Genomic DNA, 15,658 nt, shown 5'->3' with positions numbered 1-15,658 from the left:
ATTATGTTTCAGGTTTTGTATTTGACCTTACATGCTTATTATAATTCTTTTTTTATGCGTCTTTGTGTCTTTTGTATTGTGGCAGTTATAAAGAAATTTTATGTTATTTACTACCTTAGCTATTTGTGTCTCAGCTTTTTGTGCACTGAAAACGTTTAGATATCCTTTACGCAGATCCACTTGTGCTGTATAATATATATGTATTCACAGTTGCCGACTGAAAGAATATTCGGAATTCATGATCTTACAGTATGTAGCCAATGGCAGAATGAATAAACTCATAAATAAGTAAATTTGAAAACGATATGCAAAATAAACCTTGAATATTGTTTTATTTATAAGAAAAAGCAAAGAACAAACAGTTCAACATCTCTGCGTGTACACCTGTACAAACTGCCCCAGAGGTAACCAAGGGGGTAGTGACAGATGCCACACAGGGACAAATGTACCGGTTTGAGACTCCAGATATCTCAAGAGGGGCTTAACCCCAGACAGACAACAACCAACAACAAATACAAAATGTAGTCAGTCTCCGTATGTACTTGAGACTAGCCACATATCTGGAAATATCTATAGCGATAGAGTGTAATGCAACAATCCTGGTTTGCAAAGCTGCGATTGTAACTAGAGACCCATAAACAGAAAAAATAATGATAATTAAATAAAGTATATACAGGTGGTACTAGAATTCCATGCCAACCAAAGGGGGTATAGGTAGGGATATAATTACGCCATATAACCTCATGTCTCAACCCTAATTATCAGCTTTATTATAATTCACTATAAGGGTATGAGTATCCAGTGGCTAGGTCCCATCCATAAATACCTCCTAGGAGATGTCCATAGTTAGTATAGCAGAAGCTCAAGATAGAGCTAACTCAGGTAAAGAGGGAGATAGAGATTAGTATATAGTGATAATAAACAGTCAAAACCAGACTGATAGTTTAAATTAAAGAGCCTCTCTCCCTGTAAATTTAACTAGACAAGCATAGGAAAGATAGAAAGAAAGTAAATTAATTAAATTAAGTGATAATCATGGTGCTACACCCACCAGTGCCCAGTGCTCATATATATAATATGAGAAAAAATGCCCAACGTACGTTTCGGTGCTAGAGAGAAGCACCTTCGTCAGGGGCCAACATAAAACTGATAAGAAGTCTCTTATATATGAAATATGCCAGGAGGTATGAATACCTTAGACCAATAAGAACTGGGGAAGTAAATTTCCAGCTGTACTGCATATGGAATATGGAAAAGATACATCAATGATGTATTGATCATATGACAGACACCTCTGACTTCTTTTTAGAATTTGTTAACACCTTAAACTCAAATAACATCAATTTGAGACTGATGAGCGAAATTGGTGGTAACCAAATTAACTTCCTAGATCTCACTATCTCCCTGTCAGATGAGGGAGTACTTACATCCACCCTCTTTCGGAAACCTACGGCAACTAATAATCTGCTGAACTGGACGAGCCACCATCCACCCTCCCTCAAAAAAGGAATTCCAATTGGACAGTATTTGCGTCTGAGACGCAACTGTTCCAACCTAGATGACTTTAAACTGAAGGCCAAAACTTTACAATATCAGTTTAAACAAAAGGGATACCCAAATAGATGCTTAAAAAACGCATACAAACGTGCACTATTAGTAGACCGTAAAGACCTTCTAGTTGAAAAAACTTAGAGTCATCTCAGTAGATTATTAGATGCATAGGGAATTTTGATGCGGGCTGGCATCAAATTATGAACATCCTTGATAGATTTTGGCCCCTCTTACACCAAGACCCACATCTACATAGGGTGATTACACCCAAGGCGTCTGTGACAGCAAGAAGGGGACGCAATATCAGGGATATCTTAGTCCCTAGTCACCTCAAAACCATACCTCAGAAAACTTCATGGCTGAAGTCTTCAGTCCTAGGCACATATCAATGTGGAAAATGTAAGGCGTGCAAGTTTATACGCTGACCCTCCAAAACCTTTCCAGACTCTTTAGGGACACAGGAATTCAAAGTTCGCAACTTCTTTAATTGTCAGTCAAAGGGTCTCGTATACCTGCTCTCTTGCTCATGCAATAAATTATATGTGGGAAAAACTTCCCGCAAGTTTAAATTGAGAATAAGGGAACATGTCAATTCAGTCAACCCTAGAAGACAAATCGATACCCCAGTTTCGAAACATTTGAAACTATACCATGGGGGGTTCCCCTGAAGGGATCAGATTCTGTGGCATTGAAAGGATCACACTTGGACCAAGAGGGGGAGACCTAGATAACAGATTACTTCAAAGAGAGAGCTTTTGGATCTATAAGCTCAAAACCCTGTCACCGTCTGGACTAAACAAGGGTTTCTCATATACACCCTTCATTGCAGACTGATGAAACGCTGGTCTGAGACATTAGTCCTACATCCAAACGTTTCTCCTCTGTATCTATAATTTACAGGAGACACATTTATACCTTTGTACATATGCTTAATATGCCTGATACACTTGTACATTTTGTAAAATAGCGTGTGTAGTGTTTAGCTTAGATTTATATATATATAATTTTTAAATTTTTTCATTTTTATTCATTTGCTTTATTATTTTGACATGAATGCCACCTAAATTACCATAATAACGGAGTATCAAGATGACGTTTCTATGACATATAGAGATAGGTATATTCCTTTATTAACTTTCATGTCTGTACATCCTCTAGGGAGCACTGTCACATATACACTTGGACCTATTTACAGTAGTGATCCTTCAAGTACACCCACTGGATATGTGATTATGACTCACATCAAATGGAAGCCCTTTGGTTTAGGTGTACCATTTTCATTTCCCCCTTGACTCTCATCTGTTGAATCATCATAATCATTCAGTACTGACTTATAACCTTTGATGCATAACTAGCATCTGGATATACATAATCTGGATGCTATTCTGAGACACATTAGGTATATATATTACTATTCTCTGGATATTATTGATGGATGAGTGACCTTGGAGTCCTATAAAGCATAAATGTGAAAGGGCACTATGGGGGTTCATTGGGTCCTGTATATACAGCTAGTTTGCTTTTATGCAGGTAGGATAACTATGCTGATAGCTGCTTTTGGGTTACTTTCACTCTAGTTCATTCCTGTGTATCCTCCTGCATCTCTTTGTACCCGCCCACCGGACTCTGATGGGCGGAGTAACAATTAGATGCTACTGAGGATCGTCATACACTCTGCATATCTGGTTACGCCCACGACGTGATTCAGTCTACCCGACGTTCTTCCAGATAGACCACGTGACTCGCGGTATGCCGGGTCACGTGACCGGAAATTAACCCCGCCCCCATACACATCTCGTGGTCCGCAATGACGCGGGGATAGGATTTCCATGAGCGAGATGCAGTACAGCTGGAAATTTATTTCCCCAGTTCTTATTGGTCTAAGGCAGTGGTAGTCAACCTTTTTCTACCTACCGCCCACTAATGCATCTTTTTGGTTGAAAATTTTTTCTTACCGCCCACCAGTTTTCGCGCAAATGCGGAATATTTTTAAGAAAGGAGGGTGTTTTTAAAAAAAATAAATGTACGTACATTTATCTTTTTATTTCTACTTAATGCAGGTTTATAAGGTTTTTAACTTTATAACGTTTAATGAGAAAACAATAAAGTAAATTGAAATTACCTTTACTAGTGATTAATGAGATCCTTGAGGTTGATGCTGCGAGACTAAATATTTGATATCTGGTTCGATTTTCGTAAGGAACAAACGAAGGTCTCTTTCAGTGATATTCAGACAACTTCTCTGTTTGCGCATAATATGATTTCTCATTTGTGCGTCAGCTCATCTCCTCTCCCTCCTCAATTCCCCTCCCCACCTTTTTTCCCCCTTTTTTCTATTTTTTAACCGTCCTTATAGCAATGCCCAGTAGGAAGGCTGAGCTAGGTAGCCCACTTACTATAGTCCACTATAACAGACAGGCACACATACAAGACACACACACAAAGACACACACAGACACACACACACAAGACACACATACAGACACACACACAAGACATATACATACAAACAGACAGGCACACATACAAGACATACATAGACACACACACATACAATGACACATACATACAAAGACAAGACACACATACGACACACACACACAAGACATACATACAGACACAGACAGACACACATACATACACACACAAAGACACAGACAGGCACACACACACAAGACACATACATACAAACATGCACACACACATGCAGACACACACATAAGACATACATAGACACACACACATACAATGACACATACATACAAAGACAAGACACACATACGACACACACACACAAGACATACATACAGACACAGACAGACACACATACATACACACACAAAGACACAGACAGGCACACACACACAAGACACATACATACAAACAGACATGCACACACACATGCAGACACACACATAAGACATACATAGACACACACACACATACAATGACACATACATACAAAGACAAGACACACACACATATATATACAGACAGACACACACACACAAGATATACATACAGACACAGACAGACACACATACATACACACACAAAGACACAGACAGACACACATACATACACACACAAAGACACAGACAGACACACATACATACACACACAAAGACACAGACAGGCACACACACACAAGACACATACATACAAACAGACATGCACACACACATGCAGACACACACATAAGACATACATAGACACACACACATACAATGACACATACATACAAAGACAAGACACACACACACACATATATATACAGACAGACACATACACACAAGACATACATACAGACACAGACAGACACACATACAAACACACACACAGATGCAGACATACATAGACACACATACAATGACACATACATACAAAGACAAGACACACATACATACATACAGACAGACACACATACAATGACACATACATACAAAGACAAGACACACATACATACATACAGACAGACACACACACACACACACAAGACATACCTACAAAGACACACACACACAAACAAACACACACATTATATTTAAGTCACCCTCCTGTTTCCTACCTTTAAGGTGCAGGAGGGTGACTTTCCCTGGGGTCCAGTGGTGGCTCAGGTGGATGGGAGTCAGAGTTCCCACTCTGACTCCCTGGTGTTCCTCCCGCGCGGCTCTCAGTTTTAGCTGGGAGGAGTGACCGGGGAATCACTTCCTCCCAGCTCTGATGTCATCACAGGGGGCCCGGTCGCGCTGTTAAAGCGCCCAGCGCTGACCGGGCCCCCTTACAATCCGCATCCATCGGGTGGCCCTGACAGCATGGGCCACCCGATGGACACTTTGGAAGGCGGCCCCGGCGGTTTACCGGGCGGGCCGGAGCCGCAAATGGTCACGGCGGTACCCAGTCGCACGGGTACCGCCGGCTCACACCCGCCCGCCCGATCAACCTGGAAATCCCTACCGCCCACCTGGAATCCTGAAACGCCCACTAGTGGGCGGTAGGGACCAGGTTGACGAACCATGGTCTAAGGTATTCATACCTCCTGGCATATTTCATATATAAGAGACTTCTTATCAGATTTATGTTGGCCCCTGACAAGGGGCTTCTCTCTAGCACCGAAACGTACGTTGGGTGTTTTTTCTCATATTATATATATGAGCACTGGGCACTGGTGGATGTAGCACCATGATTATCACTTAATTTAATGAATTTACTTTCTTTCTATCTTTTCTATGCCTGTCTAGTTAGATTTACAGGGAGAGAGGCTCTTTAATTTAAACTATCAGTCTGGTTTTGACTGTTTATTATCACTATATACTAATCTCTATCTCCCTCTCTACCTGAGTTAGCTCTATCTTGAGCTTCTGTTATACTAACTATGGACATCTCCTAGGAGGTATTTATGGATGGGACCTAGCCACTGGATACTCATACCCTTATAGTGAATTATAATAAAGCTGATAATTAGGGTTGAGACATGAGGTTATATGGCGTAATTATATCCCTACCTATACCCCCTTTGGTTGGCATGGAATTCTAGTACCACCTGTATATACTTTATTTAATTATCATTATTTTTTCTGTTTATGGGTCTCTAGTTACAATCGCAGCTTTGCAAACCAGGATTGTTGCATTACACTCTATCGCTATAGATATTTCCAGATATGTGGCTGGTCTCAAGTACATACTGAGACCGACTACATTTTGTATTTGTTGTTGGTTGTTGTTTTATTTATATTATAATCTGCTAATTATCTTTCATTTTAGATAGTTAATATGCGCAAGCAGAATTTTGATGTGATAAAAATGGTGATATGTAGAAGAGTCCCGCTATACACTGGCATTTTATTCCATTATTATTAAAGGGGAAGTACCACTTTGCGGGAATCTTAATATTATGTTTACTTATCTCTATAAAGATAAAAGCGTCTCATTGGGGGGAAGGGGGGGGAGAAATGAACACAAGTAAATATGTGATTTTTATTATTTTCTTCTATGGTATCCATACCAGAGAACTGACAGCATAGACCAGTGATTGTGAACCTTTTTGAGCCTGAGTGCCCAAACCGCATTACATGCCAACTCTTTTTTCCTCAAAGTGCCAACATGGCAATTAAACATGAATACTGCGGTTTAAGTTCAGAATACAACAACTTGTACAGTTGTCCGAACTAATTAACATCTTTTGTTCTAAAAGAACACAGAGAGTTCAATTATACAAATTTTAAATAATTATATAAATAATAGATAAAATGAAGCTTATATTTATTAGTATTCCCAACAAATACAATACATACAAGACATATACACAGACTGCTGAACACATTCACACATCGACTGCTGAATACATACACACACAGACTGCTGAACACATTCACATACCGACTGCTGAACACATTCACACACCGACACACACCGAGACTGCTGAATACATACACACACCGACACACACAGAGACTGCTGAATACATACACACCGGCACACACACAGACTGCTGAATATATACACACCGACACATACAGAGACTGCTGAATACAAACACACACCGACACACACACAGACTGCTGAATACAAACACAGTCTTTTGAATACACACACAGACTGCTGAACACATACAGACTGCTGAATACACACACACATACTGCATTGAGGGGTGCAGTGTATGTGTTTATGTGGAAGGGTGTGGAGTGCTGTGTGTGAGGTGTGCTGTGTGTGTGTCTAAGGGGTGCTGTATGTGTGTGTGGGGGGGTTGCTGTGTGGGGGAGGGTTCTGTGTGTGTGGGAGGGGAGGAGGGGAGCTGTGTGTAGGTGGTGGGAGGGGTGCTGTGTGTGTGTGGGGATGCTGTGTGTGGCGGGTGTGCTGTGTGTGGGGGTGCTGTGAGTGTGAGGGAGAGGGGTGCTGTGAGTGTGGGGGAGAGGGGTGCTGTGTGTGGGGCAGGGGTGCTGTGTGTTGGGGTGGGAGTGGTAAAGATGCATAAAAAAAAGGTTGAAGAATCTTTATTCCCCCCTCCCTTCCTCTTACCTTTGGTGAAGGAGGGGGGGACACAGCCAGCCCTGGTTGTCCGCTGGTGGTATGTGTCTGGCTGCAGCTATCCTGTCCTCCTGCGCAGTGCTGTGTGGGGCATTGCCATTGGAATGTGCAGCAACACTCCACACAGAATGATCACGGGAGAACAGGAGAGCTGCTTCCCAGATTCCTCCCCCTGCCTCTAGGTCCTCCCGACATGAAAGCAGAGTAGGCGTCTGTCAACGTCAGCGGCCCCCTCCCCCGGCGACCTATGTCCGCGTGCCAATAGAGTGGGCTCGGCGTGCCACCTGTGGCACGCGTGCCATAGGTTCACCATCACTGGCATATATTGTAAACTAGGGATGGAAACGTCTGGCCCGACGTCCATATCTAGCCCTCCCAGGGCCGTCAGTACCATAAAGCGGCACAGGCAGTTACATAAGTTCCTATATGCCTGTCTGCGGCTTGGTCATGCTACACAGGAGAGAGGTGAGGAGTCACATGGGAGGAAGGTGAAAAGGGGGAAGACACACAGGTGGGGGTGAAGAAATGAGACATATGGGGGATGGCTTAGGGAATGAGACACCTTGGGGGTAGGAGGAATGAGACACATGGGGGGCAGGGGGAATGAGAGAAATTGGGTGTTCTGGGTAAATGAGACACATGGTGGAGGCAAGGGGAATGAGTCACATGGGGAGGGAATGAGACAAATGGGGGGCTGGGGTAATTACACACATGAATGGAGGGACTGGACGAGTAAATGAGATGTGGAAGGGCTGGGGACACACAAAGACATATTGAGGCTGGCGGAGAAAGAGACAAGGTGCTAGGTGAAAGAGAAACACAGAGGTGATGGGAATGGGAGAAAGATGCACATAAACGTGTCTGGGGAGAGAAAGAGACACACAGAGGGTCTGGGGAGGTACAAAGAGACACAGAACGGCTGTGGAAGAGGCAATAGAGACAGACAGGGGCTAATTTTTAAGTTGATCATTTTGTATGGCCCGCTATGGATGTTATAACTATCCAAATTGCCCTTGGCAGAAAAAGGTTTCTCCACCCCTGCTGTAAACAAATGACCTTGGAGTCAGAAAAATAAATTGGGGATCTGTTTTTATTTATAGTTTTCATGACTTGAATTTTAAGCAGTTAATTAATCCCTTCAGGACGGAGTAAATAGTGCACGTTCTGATCAAAACAAAACGTAAACAAAAACTGGAATTTGCGCTATATGTCTGTTCACCCGTAGTTCCCCTCTTAAATTATATGCACCCACACTTATTAGATATCATTTTGTTCAGGATAAACAGGGCTTTAATGTATCATTAACTATTAATATATGGAACATAATTTATTATGAATAAAATGTAAAACAAATGTGAGAAAATAAGATTTTGTTTTTAATTTGTATTTCAGTCTGACATTTTAGCTGTGAATGTCATAATACTGTTAGGTTTTACTGCAAAAAAATGCACATATTTGTAATCAGTGATGTCTTACAAGTACAACAGTACCCCCCATTAACAGGTTTTATGGTGTTTTGGAAAGTTACAGGGTCAAATATAGAACGTTCCATTTTCAAATAGAAATTTGCCAGATTAGTAATGTTACCTTTGAGACGGTGTGGTAGCCCAGGAATAAGAATTACCCCCATAATGGCATACCATTTGAAAAAGTAGACAACCCAAGGTATTGAAAGTGGGGTATGTTTAGTCTTTTTTAGTAGCCACTTCGTCACAACACTGGCCAAAGTTAGCGTTCATATTAGTTTTTGTGTGAAAAACAAAATAATATTTGGCCAGTATTTGTGACTAGGTGGCTACTAGGAAAGACTGGACATACCCCACTTGCAATACTTTGGGTCAGGGGCGGGCTGGGCCAGGGGGCAGGAAGGCAATTGCCCCCCAGGCCACCCTAAATCCTTTTAAGACCTGCCGCGGCGGGCCGGCCCTTTAAATGCTGCAGCCGCCTGAGCACTCTGTAAAGAGCCTCAGGGGCTGCAGGATAGATTCTCCCCTCCCCTCCTCTGTAGCATGGCCGAGCTGCTCTCCAGTCCGCGGTGCCCGGCCGGAGTGATGGGAAGGTACACGCTCAGTTCCTGTTCCGCGCAGAGTTTCTGTTTCCTGTAACCGGCCGGACTGACAGGAAGTGCACACTGAACGTGCACCTTCCCATCACTCCGGCCAGGCACCGCGGACTGGAGAGCAGCTCGGCCACGCTACAGGGGAGGGAGTAAGAAGAAGGGGAGGGGAGGGGGTAAGAAGAGGGGAGGGGGGAGTAAGAAGAAAGGGGGTTAAGAAGAGGGGAGGGGAATAAGAAGAGGGGAGGGGGGAGTAAGAGGGGAGAGGGGAGTAAGAAGAGGGGGGAGTAAGAGGAGGGGGGAGTAAGAAGAAGGGGGGGTAAGAAGAGGGGAGGGGGGAGTAAGAAGGGGGGGTAAGAAGAGGGGAGGGGGGAGTAAGAAGAGGGGAGGGGGGAGTAAGAAGAGGGGAGGGAGTAAGAAGAGGGGAGAGGGGAGTTAGAGGTGAGGGGGGAGTAAGAGGGGAGGGGGAAGTAAGATGAGGGGGAAGTAAGAGGAGGGGGAAGTAAGAAGAGGGGGGAGTAAGAAGAAGGGGGGAGTAAGAAGAGGGGAGGGAGGGAGTAAGAAGAGGAGAGGGGGGATAATAAGAGGGGGGAGTAAGAGGGGAGGGGGGAGTAAGGGTAGGGGCGGAATAAGAGGAGGGGGAGGGGGAGTGTAAGAAGGAGGGGAGAAAAGAAAAAGAGGGGGAAGAAAAGGGTGAGGGGAGTAAGAAGAGGGAGAGGGGGAATAAGGAGAGGGGGAATAAGAAGAGGGGGAGGGGGGAGTAAGAAAGAGGGGAGATAAGAAAAAGAGAGGGGTAAGAAGAAGAAGGGGGAGTAAGAAAAAGAGGGGGGTAAGAAGAAGAAGAGGAGGGAGTAAGAAAAAGAAGGGGGGTAAGAAGAAGGGGGGGTAAGAAGAAGAAGGGGGTAAGAAGAAGAAGGGGGTAAGAAGAAGAATGGGGTAAGAAGAAGAAGTGGGGGTAAGAAGAAGAAGTGGGGGTAAGAAGAAGAAGGGGGAGTAAGAAGAAGAAGGGGGAGTAAGAAGAAGTAGGAGGGTTAAGAAGAAGAAGGGGGGAGTAAGAAGAAGAAGAGGGGGTAAGAAGAAGAGGGGGTACGAAGAAGGGGGGTAAGAAGAAGGGGGAGTAATAATAAGAAGGGGGTAATAAGAACAAGGGGGGGAAGTAAGAATAACACCGGTAGGAAGGGGGTTAAAAGAACACAGGGGGTTGTGGAGAACATACAAAGGGAGGAGTGAGAAGAACACAGGGAGGGTGGAGGGGGGGATGAGAAGAGCACAGGGAGGGTGGGTGAGTGTGAGAAGAGACCACTAGGGGAGGGTGGGGGAGAGGAGAGACCACTAAAGGGCAGGGGAGAGCTCTAAGGGACAGAAGGGAAAGCTCTATAGGACAGGGGCAAGACAGGGAGCTCTTTCACACTAAGCACGCACACACACACACACACACACACACACACACAATGCATCCCTATACATACACAGAAACACATAATGCATCCCTATACCTACACAGAAACACAACATGCTTCCCTTACACACAGAGAAACACACAATGCATCCATTACACACACACAATGCAACCCTTACACACAAAGACAATGCATCATTTGCACACATACACAGAAACATACAATGCAAACCCTTACACACACATGCAAACACACACACTGTTTTTCTTACATACACACAGAAACACAATGCATCTCTTACACTCAATGCACACACATACAGACACACACCTTGCATCCCTTATGCATACAAACACAGATTCACACAATGCATCCCTTACACACAACCAGAAACACATAATACATCCCTTATACACAAATACATAGTTACATATAGTTACATAGTTAGATAGCTGAAAAGAGACTTGCGTCCATCAAGTTCAGCCTTCCTCACACCTGTTTTTTGCTGTTGATCCAAAAGGCAAAAAAAAAAAACCCCAGTTTGAAGCACAATTTTGCAACAAGCTAGGACAAAAAATTCCTTCTTGACCCCAGAATGGCAGTCAGATTTATCCTTGAATCAAGCAGTTATTACCCTACATTGAAAGATTATATCCTTGAATATTCTGTCTTTGCAAGTATGCATCTAGTAGCTGTTTGAACATCTGTATGGACTCTGATAAAACCACTTCTTCAGGCAGAGAATTCCACATCCTGATTGTTCTTACAGTAAAAAAACCTTTCCTTTGCCTTAGACGAAATCTTCTTTCTTCCAGTCTAAACGCATGGCCGCGTGTCCGATGTAAAGTCCGGTTTGTGAATAGATTTCCACACAATGGTTTGTATTGGCCCCGAATATATTTGTATAATGTTATCATATCCCCTCTCAGGCGACGTTTTTCTAAACTAAATAGGTTTAAATTTGTTAACCTTTCTTCATAGCTGATATGTTCCATTCCTTTTATTAATTTTGTAGCCCGCCTCTGCACTTTTTCTAGTGCCATGATATCCTTCTTTAGAACAGGTGCCCAAAATTGCACAGCATATTCAATATGTGGTCTTACCAGTGATTTATAGAGGCAAAATGATATTCTCGTCCCGAGAATGAATGCCCTTTTTCATGCATGACAATACCTTACTGGCCTTGGCCACTGCTGATTGACATTGCACATTGTTGCATAGTTTGTTGTCTATAACAATTCCCAAGTCCTTTTCGTGTGTTGTTATCCCTAATTCACTTCCATTAAGGGTATACGTTGCTTGTGTATTCTTTACGCCGAAGTGCATAACTTTGCATTTTTCAACATTAAATTTCATCTGCCATTTGAGTGCCCAGTCCTCCAGTCTATCTAAATCCTTCTGCAGCAAAGTAATATCTTGCTCACATTGTATTATTTTACAAAGTTTTGTGTCATCTGCAAACACTGAAACATGACTTTCAATGCTGTCTTCAAGATCATTTATAAAAATGTTAAATAGAAGGGGTCCCAGAACAGACCCCTGAGGGACACCACTTGCCACCTCTGTCCAGCTTGAAAATTTACCATTAACGACAACTCTTTGTATTCTGTTTTTAAGCCAATCTTCTACCCAAGAACAAGCATTTTCATCGAGACCGATTTCCTTGAGTTTGAACACTAATCTTTTGTGTGGAACTGTATCAAATGCCTTGGCAAAATCCAAATAGATCACATCCACTGCAACACCCTGATCTATACTTCTACTTACTTCTTCGTAGAACGCAATCAAGTTAGTTTGACATGACCTGTGCTTCATAAAACCGTGCTGATTTTTGCTGATAACCATATTCTTCTCAAGGAATTCTTGAATATTATCCCTTAATAACCTTTCAAATATTTTACCAGCCACAGAAGTTAAGCTCACAGGTCTATAATTTCCAGGCAAGGATTTTGAACCCTTTTTGAATATAGGAACCACATCTGCCTTCCTCCAATCCTCCGGAACACTTCCTGAAAGAAAAGAATCTTGAAAGATTAAAATCAGAGGTTCACTTATTTCTACACTTAGTTCCTTAAGTACACGTGGATGGATACCGTCAGGCCCTGGAGCTTTGTTTATATTAACTTTCTTTAGTTGCTGCAGCACATTGTCTTGAGTTAACCAATTACAATTATTCTGCAAGTTTTTAGTAGAAATCATTTGCACATCTATTGCCATGGGTTCTTCTTTAATATATACGGAGGAGAAATAGTTATTTAGAATTCCTGCCTTTTCTTGGTCTTCATTAACTAACAACCCCGTTTCAGTTTTAAGTGTATCTATACTTTCATTTTTGTTTTTTTTGGAATTTATGTTCTTAACCCTTTCACGACCGCGGACGGTTCAGGACCGTCAGCGGTAAAACGTGCGCTTGGACCGCTGACGGTCCTGAACCGTCATAGCGGAAAACGGGCTGCAGGAAGCGATCAAAGATCGCTCTTGCCCGTACAATGATGTAACTATCTGCCAGACATCCCAGGCAGATAGTAACAGCCAATTACGGTGTGTGAGCGATCCGCGATCGCTCACAATTGGCTGCTGTCAAAGTGGGTGTTACAAACACTCACTTTGACAGTGATCTCTGCCCCTCTCTCCTCTGTAGCGTTTTGTGAGGCGAGAGAGACAGAGATCGTGATAGTTTGTTGCAGCAGAGTGTTCCAGAGAGTTGTAAAAAGTATCAGCAGTGAATTAAAAATCCATTTTAACCCCTTCCCTGCCAGATCTGTTTCAGCAGTGCATTTGTACTGTCTGTCTTTTTTTTTTTGCCCTTAAAGGGTTAAATTTGTTTTAAAAATATTTGTCTTAGTCTGTCTTAGTCTGTTTTAGTCTGTCTTAGTCTGTCTTAGTCTGTCTTAGTCTGTCGTAGTCTGTCGTAGTCTGTCGTAGTCTGTCTTAGTCTGTCGTAGTCAGTCAGTTTCCTTCCCCCAAATCTCCATTAGATTTTTGTGACAGGAGTTAGTTTAGGGATTGCTGTTTAGTCTGTTTTAGTAAAAAAAAAAAAAAAAAAAGTATAAAAAAAAATTTGTGTGTTTGTAATTTGTTTTAGTCGTGTGTAAAACATGCAGCGTATGTATAACTTGCAGGAGGCATATGCCTTCTTGGCTGACACTGCGTCAGATTTTGACCCAGGTCAGTTTTCTGACATGTCTAGTCAAGACGACATGTCATCTGTGTGTGAGCCGGCTGAAGAAAGAAGCTGTGCTTCCTCTGCTATGCCAAATGTGGAGGAGGACTGGGTACCTCCACAGTTAGCCGAGCCCAACGTCCCCCCTTTTAGTGCCAACGCAGGCATTAATGTTAATGTGGATGGCTTCTCCCCAATGCAGTATGTAGAACTATTTTTAGGGGATACCATCTGGGAGGAGATTGCTTCCCAGACTAACTTGTATGCTACCCAATTTATTGACAACAATCCAGGTAGCTATACAGCCAGGGAGCATGACTGGCATCCCACAGATGTCCCAGAGCTTAAAAAATTCTGGGCTCTCACAATGCTCATGGGGATTATAAAAAAGCCATCGATTCGCTCATACTGGAGCACCAACCCAATAATGTTGAGTCCAGTATTCTCCCAAACCATGCCTAGAGCCAGATACGAGTTACTGCTGAGATTTTTACATTTCAGTGACAATACCCTCTGTCACCCTAGAGATCACCCCCAATACGATAGGCTTTATAAAATACGCCCACTGCTAGACCATTTTCAGGACAAATTTTCGGATGTTTATACCCCCCAACAAAATTTATCCATAGATGAATCTCTAATGAAATACAAAGGGAGATTAGGGTTCAGACAATACATCCCCTCAAAGCGCTCTAGGTATGGCATTAAACTGTACAAACTGTGTGAGAGCGAAAGCGGATACACATTTGCCTTTCGTGTATATGAGGGGAAAGATGGTCAACTGGACCCTCCTGACTGTCCTGACTCCCTGGGGACAAGTGGGAAACTTGTATGGGACCTACTAAACCCCTTGTTTAATAAAGGTTACCACCTTTATGTGGATAATTTTTATAGTAGTGTCCGTCTATTTAAAACACTTTATGCTTTACAGACACTGGCCTGCGGCACTGCCAGAAAAAATTCCAAAGATTTTCCACGATCTCTCATAGATGCAAAATTAAAAAAAGGCGAATGTAAAGCACTTCGGAAAGCTGAGGTGCTTGCACTAAAATTTAGGGACAGGAAGGATGTCCAAATGCTCACCACCATCCATGATGAACGCATGTCCGACGTCTCTGTCCGGGGCAGAGTAGAGTCCAAACCGGTTTGCATCAGGGCGTATAATAAGTACATGGGTGGTGTTGATTTGGCTGATCAGCTTATGCAGCCGTATCTTATTTTACGAAAAACCAAAGCATGGTATAAAAAGGTGGCTATATATCTGATGCAAATAGCAACCCACAACTCATTTTTACTTTTTAAAAAAAATAATCCAGGGAAAATCACCTTTCTCCAATTTCAATTGAAAATAATTTCTTTAACAATTTATGGAGATGGACAAGTTCCAACAACGGTGCAAGCTGAGTCCAGACATTTTATTTTTAAGTTACCGCCAACTGCTAGAAAAAAAAACCCCCAGAA

Source organism: Pelobates fuscus, chromosome 10, assembly GCF_036172605.1.
Source record: "Pelobates fuscus isolate aPelFus1 chromosome 10, aPelFus1.pri, whole genome shotgun sequence".
Classification (NCBI taxonomy): domain Eukaryota; kingdom Metazoa; phylum Chordata; class Amphibia; order Anura; family Pelobatidae; genus Pelobates; species Pelobates fuscus.
The sequence above is the reverse complement of the archived record's forward strand: the minus strand, read 5'-3'. Positions refer to the sequence as shown.